At 37.1% G+C, this 21,217-nt stretch overlaps 1 long non-coding RNA gene across 2 annotated transcripts in view; it reads left to right on the top strand.

Moving 5' to 3' along the window:
• The window catches only part of LOC138118976 (uncharacterized), a 54,862-nt gene extending 33,902 nt beyond the window's left edge, over positions 1–20,960 (top strand). Inside the window, exon 3 of one of the 2 annotated variants that reach the window (XR_011155344.1) lies at positions 20,915–20,960. This is a non-coding gene — a long non-coding RNA (uncharacterized lncRNA). Of the gene's footprint in view, positions 1–15,722; positions 18,072–20,914 lie in introns of those variants that run through there. The other variant, XR_011155343.1, reaches the window with a different exon arrangement.
• Positions 20,961–21,217: the final 257 nt, after the last annotated feature.

Genomic DNA, 21,217 nt, shown 5'->3' with positions numbered 1-21,217 from the left:
ATGCATGAGATTTCTACTCTGCTTGAGGTAATTTTTTTTTTTTTTATACACATGTCCATTGTTTCCACTGCCTTCCCTTGCTTAGTCTATACCATGATTCTTATTTAACTGAAACAACTAAGGAATATGGCAGGAAGAAACAACTAAATATTTTTAAACCTCAATAACCTGGTTATTGTATAGGATTTCCCCTCTCATTTTCCTTCTTAGGAACACAGCAAAAAATATACCGGGTCAAACAGGAAGTTCATCTCCCTCAATATCATCTTTGCAAGAATACACTAAGCATTAGCCATGATAAAGACAAAAGTACAGGTGCCACTATCAAGCTTTCAGGAACTGTCACTGTGCTCTTCTTTTCATTAAAACAACTTGAAAAGAATTAACTCTGTTTATTCTACTTTAAAAGTAAAACCTAACCTAGATTGAGCTGGGGCAAGTTTGAACTGCGTCCTTCCTGAGCTGTAAGATGTTTGCTGTCTCATTCTGTCTCTTTTTCAACTCCTGATTACTCCTCATGCTTCTTCAGAGGAGGAACTTCAGACTGTTAGAATAGAACCCTCACCTTTCTTCTTTACTTGAGATGCAAACTCAGAAGACTTTTTGCAACTTTGACTTGAGGAAAGTCCAAACCAGCAGCATATTAGAGATCCTATACTGTACCATTTAAGTCTTTAAAGCTTGTTTGTTCCTTTGAGACTGAAAATCTTAGATGAAAAGCTAATTTTATGTCTGCATAAATTTACATAGAGCGAAGCCAACATACATTATTCAGTCCAAGATTGTACTCTGAAGTCAGTCTTTATATTCTCATGTTCTTTAGAAACCTAGTCTTAACCAACACCATTTCTTACTCATGTAGTATTTATGAGAATAAATCTTTGAGCTAACATTTCTAGAAATACCTTGACCGTGTAATTCACTTTTATTGTCTCTGTTCACCAGTTTGTATGTGGGAAGTTAAAATCTTCTTCCATTGCACAATTCCAAAGTGTATTTCTTTTTAGCAATATTACAGAGATGTCTGTTCCAGTTCCCATCCAGTTCTTGTATGCCATGTATTATCTCTAATCCTCAGAATATATTTTACAATTTTCTTCATTTTTTTATTCAAGAAGATTCTCGTGTCTATATTTTACAACCATCATATTTCTTTATCATCTGTACAATAATTTGAATTCTTCCTTTTTTTTTTTTTTTTTACCCAAATACTTGCACAACCCACAGTGGTGTAAATCTTGACCTGGCACATTTTTCTAGCTGACAGAGGTACGGTCTAAGAACCTTTGGTACTAATGTTAACTTATACCACTTTTAAAACTTGAAAATCTCATACATCTCATACAATCTCTTAAGTGCTTTTTAGATCCATTTTTTAAGAAATCTGAAAAGACATGAATTATTCAATACATTATTTTGAAATTTAATGTTAGGTTATAGATTATTCCACTTTAAAACTTTTTTTCCTGAACTATGTGTAGTCTCAAAGACAGTTTTTGCACACACTTCAGCAGGCAGTGTTTTCCCTTTGAATAGATACTGATATTAAAAAAAAGGAGAATTTTTAAATTAAAAATGTATATGTATTCATATGATGTGCATAATAATAAACTATAAACCAAAACAGTATTCAGATGATAGTAGAGCACCATTGGAGAGTGTCTGGAAATTCTGACACTACAAGGCACTCAGACTTGAGAGATCTAAACAGGGGCTCGGTGTATTTCAAAGGATGAGAACCTGTGAACTGTTTCAGACACATGGAGGAATTCCCATTGTATTTCTAAATTGGTTCTTTTTCAGGGTTCTCTTTCTTTAATGAACCTGCAACAGTAAAGGACTATGTCTGACAAGATTTCATCACTCTGTAGTACAAAGTTGATGTTACTGAATGCATGCCTAGATATGCAAAAATGCGTTGTATTTCCTGTAGCATGCCAGTACTTCATATTGATCTGCAAAATTCGATCAGAACAAGGAACCTATTTCAAATTGGAAGAGGTCATTCAGTTGCCACCTAGGGCCTCCTACTCTAAAGAATTTAGTCCTGTGGTTGCACTGCCTGAGCCTGTATGTGTTTGGTTGCCTTTACCAACTTCTCCTTTCACCACTGCGTGCCTTCCACAACCCACACCAAACAAAGGTGCTGCTTCCTCAGTTCAGTGAATCAGCCATGTCTAGAAATCATGCTGAAGAGGACAGTCCTGTGATTAAGTGATTGGAAGGACATCTCCAAAGTACTACAAAATACATATGAGACCATAAGACTGTATATATACAACTTCAAGGATTTTTTCAGATGTGTGTAACATCTGTTATCACTTTCTATTGAGCAATGAAGAGAGTCCACAGGAGGTAACTTCAATTTGGTGCCTAAAGTTAGGTGACTTGGACCTGAGAGACAAATTCCAGTTCAGAGTAAAGTCATAATGGGCATAAATACAAGTTCCTGAGGAGTGCTAGTGAAGACAATGGGTTTTAAGAATATAATTAGTCCTAAATGTGTTAATAGGTGACAGCTTTTCCTTCTGTATACTTTAGTTTCTTATTTAGAAAGAAAAGCTACTCTTCTACCTTCTTTTGCTTCCTTTTATTCAGTTTGTGACAGCTCTAGGGAGATAGTGTCTCAGGAATGGAATTCAAGACTGACTTCTCTGTGCCTCTGTATTTGCAATGTTTTTCTTTTAGTTGAGACTTCTGAAATCACCTGGACACTCTGGAATCCAGCTTTCATTAAAAAAATTGAAAGCTTCTGTGCTTCATAGATACAGAGAAACATTTGAATATATGTTCAAATTTATCTTGACAGTTTAGTAATCAGGCAACAACAAAAAAGGGAATTAAAATCTTTAAAGCATCACTACTTTCAAACTGATCTGATGATAATTGGAGTTTCATTTAGAGGTTTTGAAATGTTGAAAGAGGCAATTCTGATCTCCATAGAGCAATGGGACAAAATGTTCACTGGAATCAAACATGGCAAAGAATGACTTATTTACAAATGCATGCTTTAATTTCAAGAACTTATGTACACATGTTTCTGCCCTGATTTAACTGGAAATATGATTTGGCCTAGGTAGGAAGCTAGACTATTCCCTCTCTCCCCATCATCCTCCTTAGCTGAGGCAATTGTCAAAGAATAGGTAATTAATAAGAAGGATCCTGAGGAATAGGGGCTCTGGCACTCAAAGTGAGCAAGAAGGGTGATCTCAAAGTGGAAGCAAAATTTTTCAAATATTCACAGTTGTGGGCAGCCAACTTACACAGAAAAGTCAGACACTTCAGGTACAAGATGCTTATTCCCTCTTCTTATTTTTCCTTTTCATGTTATCTTGTGTTAGCCTATTCCCAAAGAATATAAATTTCAAAATTTGCTTGTCTATTCTCCTATTTTTTGAGGAACAAAATTAACAAAAGTACTGAGCAACCAGAAGAATCTTTTTCAAAATTCGCCAAGTTTACTCAAAGTCTGGACACATTTTCAGTGATTACTATTTGCTGTACATAAAAATCCCCCAGCCCTTTTTCTCATCTGCTGAAGGTTTGAAAAGAATCTTATTTTTTTCCAGATCCATTTGCCCACTGCCAATTGTTTGTATTCTATAGGAAAGCCTCGTCCCTAAGACAGCTTCAGGTATTAAATAAACTGTCTCAGCAGGTTAGCTACTTATAACTGCAGCCACTTGAAAACAGTAGCAGTTGGAGAGCCAAGTGAGATTATCATACACTTTTGAGAACAGAAAAATAAGTCAAGGAAAACAAAAGTCTCTCACAGAAATAAATACTTGAAAAAGAGTCCAATTATAGAACAAGCCTGTCATAAGTTCTTTTTCTTCCTCCAAACAATAATAACAATGTTGCAGAAACAGGAACTTTATATTTAAAGACTAAATTATTTTCAATTACAATTTCAATTAATTAAAGCTTGACAAGGATTTTCCTCTTAATACATGTAGTACATATTAATACTAGTGAAGGTGAAGAAAGAGATCTTACCAAACACATGGTAAGCAAGATATGTATGAACATCTGCAATATGATAGATTTCACCAAAGCCATTCATTTGGCAGCATAATTCCTGATACTTTATTTGCTTAGCTCATGTCTAGATAGTTATCCAAAATTTGACTCACTATCATCCAGGTAGGAAATCCATAAATCAACAAAATTAGGAAAAAAAAAAGTAAGAAGGAGAGGTTAATGAGCAGAAATGCTCTCCAGAGATATTGAGTCTCCTCCAGACAACCAGGGAAATATAGGAACTTTTTCACAGTAGCTTAGTAAGCTGAAGTCTTAGTATTCAGTAGCTCTCTGTGTTTATCAAAATAGATAAAGTTAGGTGAGCAAAAGAGCATGGTCAAAATACATTTCTCATAGGAAGGTATATTCCATGTAGCATTTAATTTAGTTATTTATCAATAAGAATATCAATAGAAAATTAATATCTGTCTGATAGGAATCCTCCAAAGGGTATTTCATTTAAAGGTCTTTCTGTACTTTTTATAAAAATTGTTGTAATTTTTTTCATGAGTGTATGTTGGTCCTTTTTATGCTTGTAGAAGAGAGATTCCATTGCTTTTTAAAATATTGTACTCTTTAGCTGGCTAGCAGTGGGGAAAACATTTGCCTTTTTTTTTTTTCTAATTCTAATTAAATATTAATATGTGACTTTGTGGTTCTGTCATTTAAATACTTTTACATTGATATCGTTCCTCATGAACTTTTGGGAGGAGTTTTACTTTGTGAAAAAAGTATACTTGAGCTTATACTTACACTTTTGGTAGGAGTCCTCACCAAGAAATTCTGTCTTCTTGGGAAGGCAAATATTTAAAGGCTGGACCAGTGTTTTAAAAAAAATGGGTTCTTTTGTAGAAGCCTCAGCCTAAACTTAAGCGGCAGTGAGGCAGAGCAAGTTGGATCATCAAATGTCCTTTGACTTGTAGCAGTTACATGTCTTTCAATACAATGCATGGGAAATGTTATCAGTAATGCAAGCAGATACCAAGTCAGGAGGCATAAAAGTTGCTGCCTCTGTTGACCCCAGCACTTACCCAAAATTCAGGGTCCTGCAGCTTAATACTGTTAGAAGGAGGAATAGATGGAGCCAGGTACCTTTGTTGCTGTCCTGTTTATTTATGAACAGTAAAGACTAAGTCCTTTTACTCTCAAAACAGCAGGAATGAAAAGGCCAGGGGCAGTTTCCTTGTTTGTAGTCCCAACCCCCTTCTAGACTCAACACCATTTAATAAATAGCTTCCTTTTATAGCAGAAAGCTGAGGAAAGGTGAGAGTGCTTCTCTCTTTCTAACTTGGCCTCCTGTTTGTTTTATCTGTGGTGAACTGTGGCACTTTTAGTAATTCTATTCAATTTATCACATCAGTCTGCCTTCCCCTCCTTTGTTGTTATCTGTCATTAGAGAAAATCCTAGAACCACAAGACCAAAGTTAACATTAAGGTGATCACATTATTACAAACCTAAAAAATGTCTCAAAAAGTTAAAGGAAATAATTAAATATCAAGGTTTGCTGGTAGCTAAATTGAAAACATTTCCATCGTTTTTTCTTTGAGCCCCTCTCAGAGAGAAGAATAGCTGGTCAGGAACCAATTAATCCACTCAGCCTCAGTGACAGACAGCAATCATATTCAACTAATTTCAGTGAATAAAATAACTGTACCTCTGGTTTATTTGCCATCTGGGGGCACTTTTTTATGCTCATCAATATCATTTCCCCTATGGTAGTCAATATATACAGTGATACTGAATGTGAGGTGTCTGAGCACATTGTCCCACTGCTGGGGATTTGACTGCTTGGGCTTAGGGCCAACTTAGATAATGTGCAGGGGCCTGGCCTCGGAGAGAGCTGTTGGCAAAATCTCTGCTGAAAAAGCCTCAGTGGAGACTTCTCCTGAACGGGTCTGCTAAGATACCCCAGTGAGGAATCCTCCTCGTAGCCCAGGAGTTGGTTTAAGATGAGACTTGCCTCCAGGTACTGCCAGAGCCACTCCCCAGTCACAGCCATGCTTGCACCTTGCACATACCTGCTGGACCAGATCTGGACTCTGACACACAGGCAGAGCTCTGGACTTGACCCAGACCTGCCTGCTGCTACAGCTACCTGGCACTTGCTGGACAGGTGACTGGTGTTGCAGTGCCCTGTTGCCCCTTGGGATGCCCCTGGGAGTGCCCGTCCACTCCTGGCTGCCAAGGAGCAGCCAACCCACACTAAAAGTTCAGTAAAAGGCAACAAAACCACGATCAAAGGAAATAAAAAGCTTTCAGGCACTTACATTGTACAGGAGAGCACAAGTTCAAACAGCAGCCAGAACAAATGATTGCTCTGATGGCAAAGTCAGGTAAGTAAAAAAAATACAGGAGTGTCTGCCCTGAAAACTGCATGTACCACCATCTTTCTTTTCAAGTGTACCCAAAAGCATTACATGCCTACTGCATATGCTACAAACTCTGCCAGTCCTGAAACACATAATGAGGTGATGCATAGGAGGATTTGACCCTGAAAAAAAGATGTAAATAGAATCCTATGCTGTATCTCTTTATAATGGACTGCATATTTCTAATGCCATTTTTTTAAAGATGCCTGAGTTAGTTCATTTAGCAAGCCACAGATTTTAATGAAAAAAGTATTTTACTATCTCCAATAAGGATGATAATAATTAAAATTATTTCAACTACATTATCGTTAGAGGCCTCAGGTTAAATGAATTCACATCAGCTTCTAACACATTTACACACATCATAAATCCTCTATCTTTTTTCTGTGCCTTGTTCAATAATACTTCTTGAAATATTCAGCTTAAGGGGAAACACAATTTCAGAAACTTTATTTTTTTTTCTACATACATATTTATAGAGAAGAATCAATTGTTTTTGATCAAAGAGTGATTTATTAACAGAAGGGCATAACAGAGGGAATAATCCTCCAGGTGCTTGATAACTTATTACTTAGCCTGCAAATTAGAAGTACATTGCATTTTTTACATTTTAAGTAAAATGCAGATCCCGTCTTGGTAAGTGATAACTTACTCCTCAATTTTTTTATTAAATGAGTAAGAGTGCTTGCATGGCAAAATGACACCCATTGTAAAAAAGTAACAGAGAATCTGAACAACATTGATAAAAACAAAATGTTAAGGCTGAAAAACACTATTAGCTCTGAGGAACACTTTCAAGACAAAAAGAAAAATAATGATGCAAAAACCCACATTATATATAAATTTGCTGGTGAGCTGAAGTCAGAAGTTAGTTATATAGAGCAAGATCAGAATATAATGCAACCAAACTGAATGGCCATGAAGAGTGAAGAGGAACCAGTGAATGGTAGAATAATATACAAGGTGCAGTGCCATGTGGGCAGAGACAGCTCTGAGAAATTATCTGTAAACTTGGAGTTTATACTTGGAAACTGCAGGTGGATTTCAGGGGAGAATGACACACAAGAAATATGTCCACCAACATGAGGAGACTGAAAAATGTAGCTTTAAATCTAGAGTGCATCCCTTCCTACAGAGAGAAAAAAAACAAACCCAGAATAGTATACTTCTCTGGAGGTCTTAGAAGCTAGATCGCACACTTCTGGTAACCTGTGTTCATGAACTCAGATAAGCTAAACTCAGCAAAGATTAACCAGACTGTTCTAGAGAGTGCACAACACATTTTATTAGTTGAGATAGAGGTGTGTGGCTTGCTTAGACAAGCAGGAGGAAAGCTGAGTGGGGGTGTCATTTCTGTCTATAAATATCTAAAGCAGAGAAGAACAAGAACTGATTCAGATCTATTTATGCTAAAGAACCACTTTGGCATAGGTATGAATGAACCACAGATACATTAACTGCAGGTTAGATTATTTTCAGACAGCGCAGTGAAGTGCTGAATAGCTTGGTTGGAAGCTTAGGAGAGAATACCTTTCAGATTTTTTCAGCTTCTCAGTTCTAGAAAAAGGTTAATTGATACATACACAATAGGAGATGACCCTGTGGAAGATGATGACCCAAGAATTCCTTTCTAGTCTTGAGGTACCTGGAGTACCTTGGAGGAGATAACAAAGATTTGCAAAGACTGAAATCTACTAGGATGAGGTTGTTAGACACCAAACTACAATTGCTTTACTAATCAATTTTTTCACTATATTGCTCTGAAATATGAGATAATTTACTGTTGGTGGAATTACTAACCATTTTTCACAGAAAATATATATATTACTTCTATTGTACAAAAACCCCAAACACCCAAACAATTGTAGCAGTATAAAATGCTATTACATTTACAATTATTGTAACATCGACCTTCATAGAGTCATGCCTGATCTGAGTCATACTCTGTATTTACCATTTTAAATGGATACAGAATGGATTAGTGAGAAAGGCAAAGGAGTTGTGCAGATTTTCCAAGAACTGTAGACAACACTGGAGGGAATGAATGCTCTAATACCATTTTCTCAAATTGGTGGAGCTTACTGGAAACAAGATTTTTTAACTGATGACATGTAAGCGGGAAGTTATTTCAGTTCCTTGCTAACTTTCCAGCTCTTTCTTTGGCCCACTGAAATTCAGGATGATTCTTGCCACTGCAGCTGGTGAACCTTTCCCTATGTACTGCTGCGTGAGGCATCTTCTCTGCTACATTGCTCGTACCAGAAATTACACTGAGCTGTAGACAGAGGTTTATAATGCTCATGCTAATGTTCAGTTCTTCAGTGACTGATGTGACATTTTGAATGTTCTCATGCACAGCATTTGGAATGAGGGAACTCTGAAACTGCAGTGCTGTCAGAGCTGGAGGTCAAGCAAGGCTTGCGGAGCTGTAAGTGACCAGGTTCTGTGGCAGCTGCAGTTATGGGTTTTCTAAGGATGTTTTTTAGGGAGGGTGGCTTCCTATCCAGATCCACTGCAAGAGATGCTCAGCACCTTGCTCTGCATCCTGCACTGCTGAGGCTCTGCCTAAAAAATCCAGCAACCGTGCCATGTATCTTGAGCAGTGCACCAGTGATTCTCCATACATTTCTCTGAGCTACTGCTGTCTTGCACATGGCTACAACACTTCATGCACATCTAAAGGCCAGCAGCTATAATTCTTTGTTGCTGTTGAGTTTGGGGCGAGCTGTGTGCCCAGCATGGACAATAGACAGCAGACTGCAGAATCCCAAGGGAAGTGCTTTCTAATCCTTTATCTGTTCTACCTTCTGCTAGATTGTTCCCAAAGGACATGCCAATAAAGAAGGGTAAGCCTGATCTTCCTCACCCTTTTCAGGTTCATATAGTACCTTCTGGCCTTGACAGCTATCTCTGTGTTGCATATTATATGGGGAGTCTTTCAGAATACCACTTATCCTTCAGGACTTGGGTTAGCTTCGCAAGGCCATTCCAGATCTTAGGTCATAACCTAGTTTGTCTTTAGTTCATATGCTTTTTTAATCCTGCTTTCCTTCTTCCATAAGGGAGCTGCCTTCCATTTTGCCTCAGCATCCACACCAATCCTGCACTGCAGCACGCTGGTCCCCTGGTTGCACAGATGTTTGTTTATTCCTGGGACTAGTTTTCTCTAAAGCAAAACCTGGGCATGTTTTTGATGAGTGATGGCTATCAAAATGCAGTCATGGTGAGAATGGACCAGATTTTCCCCCCATCATTCTGTGCGTACCTCTCCAAAATCTTCTTTCTTGTGCACTTCCAAAAGCCTCCAGCAACTGTATCCCTGTTGTCATGCCACACTCCAGACTGTGCAATGAAACCTCAGTATCATTACATAAATCAGCAGCTATGAAATGCAGCCTTCAAACTACTTGAGACACTTGAAAGTAAAAAATTCATTGAAAAAGTATTATTCTGCTGTATGAGCAAGAAGTCCAAAACTTTGCAGGGTGGCAGCTGTCAGTGTAATGTAGAGGGGCCCATTGCCACATTGCCATGTGACAATCCAGCCACCCTACACCAGGGACTAAATATTGTGCCATGGAGCAGACACTGTCAATTCTGTAAGCTTAGCCTCTGTTTGTGTCACCTGCACTTACACATCACCATAGCCTTTAGCACCTTCACCAGCCTTTGCTTGGCCTCTTCTAAAGGTCTTTTCTATTCTTACTGACTCTCCTCTCCACACTGCAAACAAAATTTCCCCTACATCGTTCTCCATGTCCCATCATTTCTCTCTTGCCATAAAAATGTCGTAACAGCCTTGACTGAACCATGGCAAATTTCTCAGCTCCTTCTCATCTGTCAAATGTTTGTTAGTAGAAATTACATTTGTTTGTGATCCATTGGACTCTGACTAGAACATAGTGCAAAATAATCCAGACATCTTCTCCTTAGACCTGCATGTACTAGAATTTGCCTTTAACCACAAACATATTATTCTTAGGGCATGATCTACCTAATCCCAAATGATATCCTATCAAGAGAACCAACTCATATTATCTGTGAAAACTGTTTTTTCTGTTCATTGCAGATCAACTCTAAAACTGCAGATAAACAGGCCAATGAAAAAGGGAAAATCCTAAAAAATGGTCTGTTTCTAAGGGCACTGTGCCATTTGGAAACATAAATGAATATACAAAACAGGTATACATAAAGAATAGCTGCCTTCTGGAGCCAGCATACCTAAGAAAAATACCCAGATGTAATGGACAAGAAGAGGTTTATATTTGTATTGAGAACATTGTGCGCTAGTTGGAATCAATGGCTCAAAACATTTTCTTCCTAGGTCTGCTTCTTTTACTTGAGCCAGCTTCAATTAGGCCAAGCACTGTCTCAGAGCATTGACATTTCAAATATATTTATTTACGTGAGTCACCAGGAATCCCTCAGTGCCCCTTCAGACAAAACACACAGATTAAATACCAGCTGCAGCAGGTTATTTAAAGAAAGGCAAGGAACTGGAACACCCTGCTTTCTGAAAAACAAGAGTTACATGGCAGCTCTGGTATAATATCTCCCAGGTGCACAGAGGAGATGTGACTTAGATTGTCTTGAGGACTGAGGAATCATGGTAGCCCTGTTCCAAGTGATCCACAAGAGCTCTTCTGCAACTACATACCAGGCTTGCATCCCAGCAGGTGAGGTTTAGCATCATGCCCTGGATGACCATCATTCTGCTACATGTCGTTGGCCATTTCTGGCTTAGGAATGGGCGTCCAGGAAATAGCAAGTAGTTCCTTGGATGCCTGTGGTCAGAGGAGGCATTCTCATATATGTCTGTATTTTGAATAACTCCTTTGCCCTCCTCTTCCTTCCCCACAGCCTCACTGGCAATGATACTTTTCCTTATCAAGACTGGGCTGAGCATTCCCAAGGGCCATATAGCTTTGATAGAATCATGGGATTGATAAGGTTGGGTCTTTGAGATCACCAACTCCAACTTTGCTGCTGAAGCCCTTCTTTAAAATCTTTTGACTGCACCGGGACAGACAGGGCACAGGCATTCAGTCTGTGTATGGAAAATTTAAAAAATTAAACTCAAGGTTCATTCTCAAATGATTTTCTTTTCTTTTTATAAACTAAAATTCATAGAAGTAGATCTTTGAAGATTATTTGGATTTTAAAAAAATATATTGGTTTTGGTATTCTGCCTCCATAGTATTTCCCAGTGTTGTGTTAATGTACAAGTACAATGGATATTTTTCTTATGACTATGACAAAAGTAAAGAGGCCACAGTGTGAATTGTAACAAGGCCCATAGATTTTCTTGCCCTTTTTCCTTTGGAAAATTCCATTTTATTTTATTTTATTTTATTTTATTTTATTTTATTTTATTTTATTTTATTTTATTTTATTTTATTTTATTTTATTTTACCTTCCCTTTTCATCATTTTTACTCTAGAATGCTTTTGAAAGGCTTGGATAAAGCTATTTATTTTAGTTTATTTGCCTGGGTAAAGGGGTTAAACTAATTGTCTAAAGGACTGCACTTGACTAGCACCAGATATGATTGTTGGAAGCCTATCATTTAGGTTTTTATTAAAAGAATGAGGAGCATAATGACTTCTCCTGCAACACCAAGGTAAAGTAGCACTACATCTGAAAGTTAAGAAAAACATCAAGAGGCAGAGAGGCATAATTTTCTCCCTTGGTATACCATTTGCTGTTTGCACAATGATCTACATTTAATAGGAAAAACCTGTAACTCTTTAAAAACAGCCAAAGGAAAATAGTGTCTTTCAATATACAGCAGAGAGAGTCACTAAAGGTATAGCAGAATACTTTAACAAATACAAGGTCATATGCATTAATTAGGCTTTTTTCCTCTTCCATTTAATAAGAAACAAAGTTACCATGGAGACTCACTGGATAATGCATTCTATTTTGGTACAAAAACACCTTTTAAAAAGAACATATTTAGTGAGGAATTTTCAAAGTGAGTGGTCTGGAAAAAAAATCCACATGAACCCTCTACTTATTAATTTTCTTTTTGATTTGTGTCTGCAGTAGTTGTTCTGTCCTTGTTATCTGGTGGTTGTCTGGGAAGAGGTCTCTGTTCTGTCCATAGAACAAATAGATGGAAACTGGTGAGGCAGCAGCCCTGCCTGGTTAGATTGCAACACAACAGGACAAGTTATCTGTGAATCTGATACCCATGGGACCCCTGGCCGCTGTGAACCTCTGCTGAATTGCTTTCTAATGTCATGGACCCTAAATTCCCTGTGTCTATATTGCTCTGCCCTGTACTATTGTCCCCAACCTAGCAGTCAGATTCACAGGACAAAGACTCTTCCTGGAGCTCTTTGTGTTGGCAGAGCATTGAACCAAGGCTAGAAGAAAAGGTGTGAAGAAGAGTAGTTTCCCTCCTGCTTTTTTAATTGCATACATACCTAATTCAAAAGAAGACCTCCCTCTGACAGGTTTTCTAATGAGCCAGTCTTTTCAATAATGTTTTGATCTTGGTAGATGGTGTGAAGTGTGGTTCTTGGGCACCAGTTTCCTCTTCTCCAGATCATGTTTTGAAAAGGTGGCTGACTCCAGGCTCACCATATTAGTTGAAAGGTTCCATAAAAGTTTCCATAAACCAAAGGGTTTGCCATTATCACTTATAGTTATTTCGATTTCTATGGGAAGAAGCTTCTCTCATGGAATATTTGGAGACTGTGACTATAATTCTAAGACTTTGAGTTTTAATATTGTAGATTTATTTTTTCCTGTAGTTTTTCATTCAGGTTATTGGATGATATATCTTTTCACCTGAAGGAACAGTCCCAAAACATTTTCTGGTTTGTAATTAAGTTTACCTTGACAACAGATTTTTTATATGAGCTTTCATATGAACACAGAACAATTTCCTTCTCCAGTCACAGAAAAGCTAATGAAAGCAGATAATAAAAATTATATTACCTTTAAAAGTGTTGAAATGCTACTGAATATTTTTTTCATTATTCATTGTTTCAGAATACTAGTGTTTAGCAAAAATATATTAATCTTACTCAAAACCAGGCCTATAAATGAATTTAAAAATGCATATAGTGAGAATATTTTGAAGGACAGTCCGTACCTGTAAACTAGATAAAATCCATAATGAAATGTAAGTAGCCTATATTTCCTAATAGATGTGAAACACACCATAATGCTAAAGTCTTTTTTTCTCATTCATTTTCAATTCCTTGTTTTTCCCTGCACCTAAATAAATTTAAGAAAATTATTGCTTATACTTCAATTTAAATGTTTTGTTAAAATAGTGTACCACTCTCCACTCTCAGCGTTTTGACACAAGCATAAGACCTTGAATGAAAATGGGCTATTTTGAAATTTATCACAAAGGGTCCTGATCAGGCACACAAGGAGGCCAAAATCTCTGGACAAGCTTGATTGCCATCTCCAAACAGAGAAGGTAAAAGCTCCATGGAACGAAGCATAACCTATCACAGGAAGGGCTTACTTGGGGCACTTGGCAGAAGTGAGACCACTTAGAGGGGAAGTAATTTTTCTTAAATTTATTCCCTGAAGGACAAAAAGGAAATATTAAATACTTAATGACTGCGCAGAAAAAGAAAATTGCCAACTTTAACTCAATTTTCATGTCTGATTGATGCTGTATTAGCTGCATAGATGACTAAGAACTAGACATATGCCCATAGTTTCTTAGAGAAACACAAAATAGCAAGTAAAATATTGGAAATATTACTATCTTTGATGGATTTGGTAACTGACTAGAAGAATTTCTCTAGCACACAAACCAAATAGACAATTTCAAGATGACACACTCAAGTTATCATTAATAGTGTGGTAATGGAAAATTCCAAGAAAGTGTTCAGAATTTAAAATTTCTATAAAATAATATTAAAATAAAAATAAGGAAGGAAAAGCATCAAAAAGAGTAAAATCAGCTGCCTGTACAAGAGATGGCTAGCAGTGTAATTAAAATATAAAATTGTTTTCCTTCTACCAACAATATACTACAGAGCTTCTGGGAGAGGACCTGTAGAGTGGGAGCTGTATTGTCAAGATGTCAGAAAGCAAGCTGTCAAGCCTGAACTAATCCTGAACTAATGATACTTTATGATCAAGAGACAAGAATACACACTATCAAATAGGGATTAATGTGCCCTTTTTTGAATTCTGATTACAGGACAGCTTTTTTTCCTTTCCACTAATAATAAAAGGAGACCAAATTGTGCAGATTTTCTAATTTTTAGATGCTTAAGGATGATTTATTCCCCTTGTTTCTTGTGAAAACACACATTTTTTGAATGTACTCTCCAACTTAGTTACAAGAACTTCTATGTAAGGGGAAGAGTGCACCACATTTTATTAGTACCTAGAATGGACTGACCATCCCATGGCTGTTCGCATCTTGAATCACAAGCAAAGTTCTGGGAATGTTTGGGTGGCAGTTTGGGGGGGTGTATTTTTGTATGTTGCTTACCCAGGTCACAGCTTTTCATTAATACACTGGCTCTTGAACATTGGATGCAAGGTGCAGATACAACCTCTTTCCCACAGAATTGCAGATGATTTAGATACTTAGACTCTTACAGCCAGAAACTCTATAGGAAACTGAAGTTTAGACTTCTCATTTTGCAGAAAAGGTTATCCAAATACTTGCATTCATTTTATATGTTCCTTAGGATCAAGTGACAACTAGTATCCCTCATGTTTTTCCCAAAGCATGACTGAGTAACACCTCTAAAGATAACAGTGCCACTGTTGCACTCTTGTACAAGGTAATCCTTATACAAGGTTCCCAGGCAAAGATGTCCTACTTTGCAATCAGATCCATGTCTATGAGAACCATTTCCAAGAAATATCATTCCCACTTTTAGTGATTCAGACAGGAAACAAAAATGCATCAGAACTGCTGCAGATTCAGTACAAAAATGTTGGCATTTTCAGCATCAGCCAATTGAACTTTTGCCTTCATATAAACCAAGTCCTTTAGCTCTATTATGAGGCCAAACATGCTTCTGTCAGGGTTGACTTCTCACAACTGATTTAGCAATGCAACCCTGGAAATCTGTAACAAAATCATTTACTGCTGCTCCTTTTATCAGAGAAATAGGAATTCCTCAGCTACACTGCTGATAATAAAGCATGCACCAGATATGGTGAAAGTCATCCAGTAAGAATGTCTTCAGTTGTTTCATTTTCCTCTCATTTTTTTAATCCCCAAAGAACTGGCAGACATATGGCTCTCTGAGGTACCCAGTACTCGCATGCTACGGACATTTTTTATTTTGCTTCTACAGACACATTTGATTTGTTTTAATCTCTGTCTTCTTTTACAGTGTCACTGGAATCCCTCTTATGAAGATTTGCTGAAGAAGTTAGATGCTAGACTTCCTGTACTTGCCCTACTTATCTTCCTAGATACAGTGTTTTTCTCTACCTCTTCAGAGTAAACAACTTCATTACATCGGAGATGAGCAAGTAGGGATGTGCCAAGATACACAGCTCAAATTGTTAATTTTTGGTGATGTGATTTTTCTAGCAGGAGCAGCAGTCAGAGAACACAGGGTTTGATTTTCAGTATTTTAATAGTTTTTCTAATTTCAGTAATTTTTAGTCATTTACAGAATTTACAAGTGCGTCAATCACTTTAGTGTGAATTGAAATATGAAGCAAGAAAATATTTTGTAGGGAACCAGCATTTGATGAATGGTCTCAGTGTGTTAGGGGTAGGAGGGTGCTTTGCTTTGGTAAACAATTTGGAGAACTTTGCTGTAATTAGCTGAGATTCTTTGACAAAAGCAACAGTAGCTTTCTAGATAGACATGTATACATGCAACAGAGAATCACTTTGTAGCATCTGAAGGATTTGCATTATATCTATCTATCTATCTATCTATCTATCTATCTATCTATCTATCTATCTATTTCTTCCAAGGGTTTATCCAAGGCTCACACTGCAGTTCACAAGTGAACTAAAGCAACAACTTCAAAATAGCAAAAGTTATGTGTTTTTGACAGAAATAACAATTTAAAAGAATCATGAACACAAAGAGCCATGACACAGCTCAAAAATCCCTGCCATTTAATATTAGTACTGGACTGTGTCATAGCACCCAAATCCTCTGAAAGCCTGACTGCACTGTCTCGCTGTATGCTGGAGATGTGGGCAGGAATTCTGCCTCAGCAATGACCCCACTGTTTATCTCCTCTATTTTCCTCAAAACCCATGGTCAAGTGTCCAAATTGTTCTTGTAAACAGCTTAAATTCAGTCCAAGTTCTGATTGCCTTCAAGTCCACCTGCCCTTGTCACTTAGCACATCAAAGTGCCCCTAGGAAAGGTCATGGTTTCTTTTTTGAAAGGACCCAAATCATTCATTATACCTGCAACCTTACTGCAAAGTTTCCTAAAAGATTGCCAGATATGTGTGTGTATATATATATGCCTCCTCTTCCTAATATAATTGTTACCACTAGTAAAAACTACACTATAGTCAATACTATGATTAATAACTACTTAATTAATATGAATTAATTGGGGCTTGGGTCTTTGCCATGGCAGTGAAGGCACAGTTATCCTTTCTTGTAGAATTGCAGCAGGATTTTTCCAGTCTGCATACCCACATGTGCAAAGCAGAACCCCAGGCCAGTGAAAAATAGGATATGTATTTAACCAAAACCACAAAGAACTTCCTCACTGAGCCTTTTAGTGATTAAAGTCATTTACAGTATTCCTTTTCGCTTGGGCATCTTTCTGCTTCATCTGGAATGTAATCACTTGCTCTTTTCTGTGTCGTGATTTAGAAACTTGAATTTAGTTTTTCCATTTTACTTTGAGTTATTTTGCTTTAAAACAAGTTCTTTGAGCACTGATTGAAATAATTGTAGGCATTAAAAGTGTTTTTTATAAAGTATGTCCTCATTGGAAGCACTTTATAAAAACAAAAAAATTACAAAATAAATACACATAGGATAAAAAAATTGACTATCAAAGAGAAATACAAGTTAGAAGTGAACCATTACACCCTAAGTGGAAACAAACCTTTAGAGCTTTGTTGATACAAAGGAAAAAAGCCTCAATTCCACAATGCCTACCCGAATTCAAAATTGAGTAGTCAGGGGTTTTATTCCTGACTGAATTATAGTCTGTTTTGTGGCTTGCTTTTGAACTTTTATTCAAACAGACTATATTCTTTAAGCACCAATAAAATAGTATAAACATATGTCAATTCCCCATGAAAGGAAAGCCACCATTAGAAATTTGGCAAATATAGTGCATTTCATTTAGTGTTCAGAATGACAGCATAAAAAGTCAGTACAGCATGTTGAGGCAAAGAGATAAAACACTCAGCAGCTTCATCCATTTAGAGAAAAATAAATGAAATATTGGCAGTCTGGGAAGGAAATCCATTGAATGGGAAAAGGAGAAGCTGCTCTGCCCTTCAAAATGTGTCTTGTTCTGTGTCACTAAGGCAGGAGGATCCACACTGTGGTTAAGATGCAACCATTTCATAAATTTTATGTATGATGTTCATCTAGTTATGTTCTTTCTGTTTTGCGAAATATGTTTGAAATCTCATTAGAATAAGTCAGCTTAGTGTAAGAATACAACCTGACAATATTTATTGTCAACTGTTTTCTCTGAGTAAACCACAGAAATTTGAAAGTTGATGAAGTAATTTCTCAGAAAAAGACATTTAATAAAATTGAATGTACTCCATTAAAGATCAGCAGCTCCAGACAGTAGTGCAGAGTTTGGTAATTTTAGACTTAACGTAGCTGTTTGGAAAAATGTTAAGCGTTTCATTTTTCTTGTCTAATTGCCACTTCCACACACTAATGTGATGAAAAAAAATCATCATTTTCTTTTTTTAAAGTGTCTTGGTACTAGTATTTGGCCACCTGTGTGTGCCCGTGCAGCGTAAGTACAAGAATAAGCCACTGTGTTCTTGGGCTGACCCATTACTTTCATTCCTTGGTGGTTTCCTAGGCCTATCCAAAATCCTTCCCAACACAAGTAGAGAGGCCACTGCTCCAAGGGAAACCACGGACAAGTTGCAACCTAACACAAACACAGTAAATCACAATTGTTTGCAGCCCTCAGAAGAAATTTCTGCAAGAATTCCTGGGAACTGTGGTTGCTAATTCTGTAATGAGGAGAATGGTTTCCTATGAGAATTAAAATACATGTTTATATGGTAATTTTTTCTTCATAATTTTCCCCTTGTGCTGAAGGGCATGTCTAGAATTTTTTTTCCATAGCAGTCAATATTAAATGTTTGAAAATCTGGTTCTGTATTTGCACAGTATGCAGAAAATGTCAGCTACATTATAACCCAAGCTTTCTACATTATCTCTGAAAGCAACCACATACTGTTTCAGTTCTTTTGCAGTAAACTCGAAATTGCTGTTTTCATGTGCCAAACATGGCAGTTGGCAATTCATATCCTAGCCCATGCAATTAAATGGTCTTGGGCACTGGGCCATGCCCAGGGCATACCAGCAGGAGAGGACACAAGCTTCTGGAAACAGAAATGGAGCAACTACACAACACCCCCAGCCCATCCCCAGCTGCAAGCCCTGCCTCGAACCACTACAGACTGAGCACTGTGCAGAGTTTAGCTGGTAGAGGTGGGCATTGTAAGAGGCTGATCTTATCCCATGCACATCATGTTGATTCAGAGACAACAAGAAAAGAATGAGCACCCTGTGGAGATGCAATTCTACCCCCTAAGTTCATGCCTGAATTCATTCAAATTAATGGCCCTTTCCTGTTTACAAGGTTTATGCAGCTATTAAGCCCTGGAGGCCTGAGCTGACAGTAGCGAACTGAGGAAATCCATGTGCTACTACAAAGTTTTATCATTGTATTGTTATGTTTTACTTGTAGGCATTCATATCTGCTGCTGATTTACATCCCTATAATAGAAAATGCTGTTACATAGCTCACCTTAGGACTGGCATGCTGGCAGTAGCTTGACAGAGTTTTGTCGCTGTGTCAGTCAGAGAAGTCCAAATTTGTGCACACCATGGAAAATTTGCTCTACAAAAAATGGAAGACCACCATACAGAGATATAGCTGTATGTGGTTAGATTGGAGCAATCCATACATTTTTGCCTTGAATGAAGCCACATAGTAATTCCCATGATTTTATTGGATCATGGCAATGCAAGAAAGTAACTAAGCAATTGAATCATGTTTAAATTGATGTTTTGTGATGTCTCATAGTTCCTACAAGAATGGAGCCATGGTTCATAGAGCAGATTGAAGATTGGTTCTAGTTTTTCTATTATGGTTCTCATACATGTTATCACAATGTTCTGATAATGGATTTTGCGGGTTACTGGTAATTCTTGAGTGGAACTTAACAAATTGTCATAAAGCCAAAGATTGCTCCCTTTGCGTCTTGGGCCAGACCATATCTAAATTTCATAAACATTCTAGTTAATCCCAAAGTCACATAGAAAATATCTTGATGATGTGTTTCTATGCTTTCTATAACTGTTAAGACCACATAGTAGAGAGGCAATCTTTTCTTATCTTGACAAGATGTCCAAAGGAAGAAGGGCTGAAAGATACAGTAGTTTGCTATATTTAGTCCATCACTGCATGAAAGATTGGTTGTAATAAATAGTCATATTTGTAATATGTATTCACATAAAGCAGAGAGACAAGGAAAATCAAGTCGTTGCCTGCTTTATTTTGGGAGAGATATTATTTTGCTCTCTTTGTATTTGGTCAGGGCTTTTGCATGCTAGTGCAAATGTATGGACAGTAAAGAATATTTATATGACACTAAAAACTCAAGTTGTGAAATCTGTCATTCCTGTCTGTCTTCTCAAAGAAACCAAGCAGCTGTATTCCAAAGCATCCAATAATTTTAAGTTTCCTAAATTTTCTATTTTTATGTATGGAGGAAATTGAGCAGAAGAAGTAAAATGACTTGTTTAGCAGCTATGAGTTCTAACTAGTAGTGGTGAGTGGTAAAAGAGTCACTTTTGTCTCTATACTTCTGTGAAACTGGTAAAACCTAGTCTACTGCCTGTCCTGGTTAATTTTCCATCATAAAATTTTATCAGTGCTCATTTTAAAGATGGAGCACTAGTTAAGACTCAAGTGAAAGAAAACAACCTCTCCTTCAGCTACTAAGGCAGAAGTAAAGGAAAAAAACCCAAACGTTTCTTTTTGCTGTTGACATTATAATTAAATTTAAATAGTTGTAATAATTTGATGACTTGACAATTCGATGCAATTGATTTATTGATTCAACTTCAATTATTACTTTGATTTAATCCTTGCATTAGTCCATTATTAATTAATCTTTGACAGTAATAGTCGCTTTAATCAATGATGTATATATTTAATTCTAGATTAGCTTGTCTTTTTAATAAAATTAATAAAGATAATCTGTTTTGATACATCATTTTTGCTTGCATCATGGGCCATTTCCTCTAAAACAAAAGTGTTCAGATGAGGTATTTGAAAACCAGCAAGTTTTATTTCTAAATTAATATCTTTGTCTCCCACAGGTATGTCATGCCAGTCACCAATAGAACTGTGGCTTGTTCAATGAAGTGCTGTTTACTGGCACTCCCAGTAAGTGGTTGTCTTAGGAATGTTATTGCTACCAACAGCAGACACAGAATAAGCAATTGGATGCCTGATTTAAAAGAAAATAAACTGGAACAATATTATAACTGGAGTGCCTTTTTTCTCAAAATAAAACACTCAGTGCTTCTCCCCTAGCTGGGCCAACATCGTTTTATCATCCGTTTCCTCTATAAAGAAAAAATAATTATTTTGTTGAAAATTAAGAATGAAAGATATCAAGA

This window comes from Aphelocoma coerulescens, chromosome 1 (genome assembly GCF_041296385.1).
Source record: "Aphelocoma coerulescens isolate FSJ_1873_10779 chromosome 1, UR_Acoe_1.0, whole genome shotgun sequence".
Lineage (NCBI taxonomy): Eukaryota > Metazoa > Chordata > Aves > Passeriformes > Corvidae > Aphelocoma > Aphelocoma coerulescens.
This window is presented reverse-complemented; position numbering and strand designations above follow the sequence as displayed.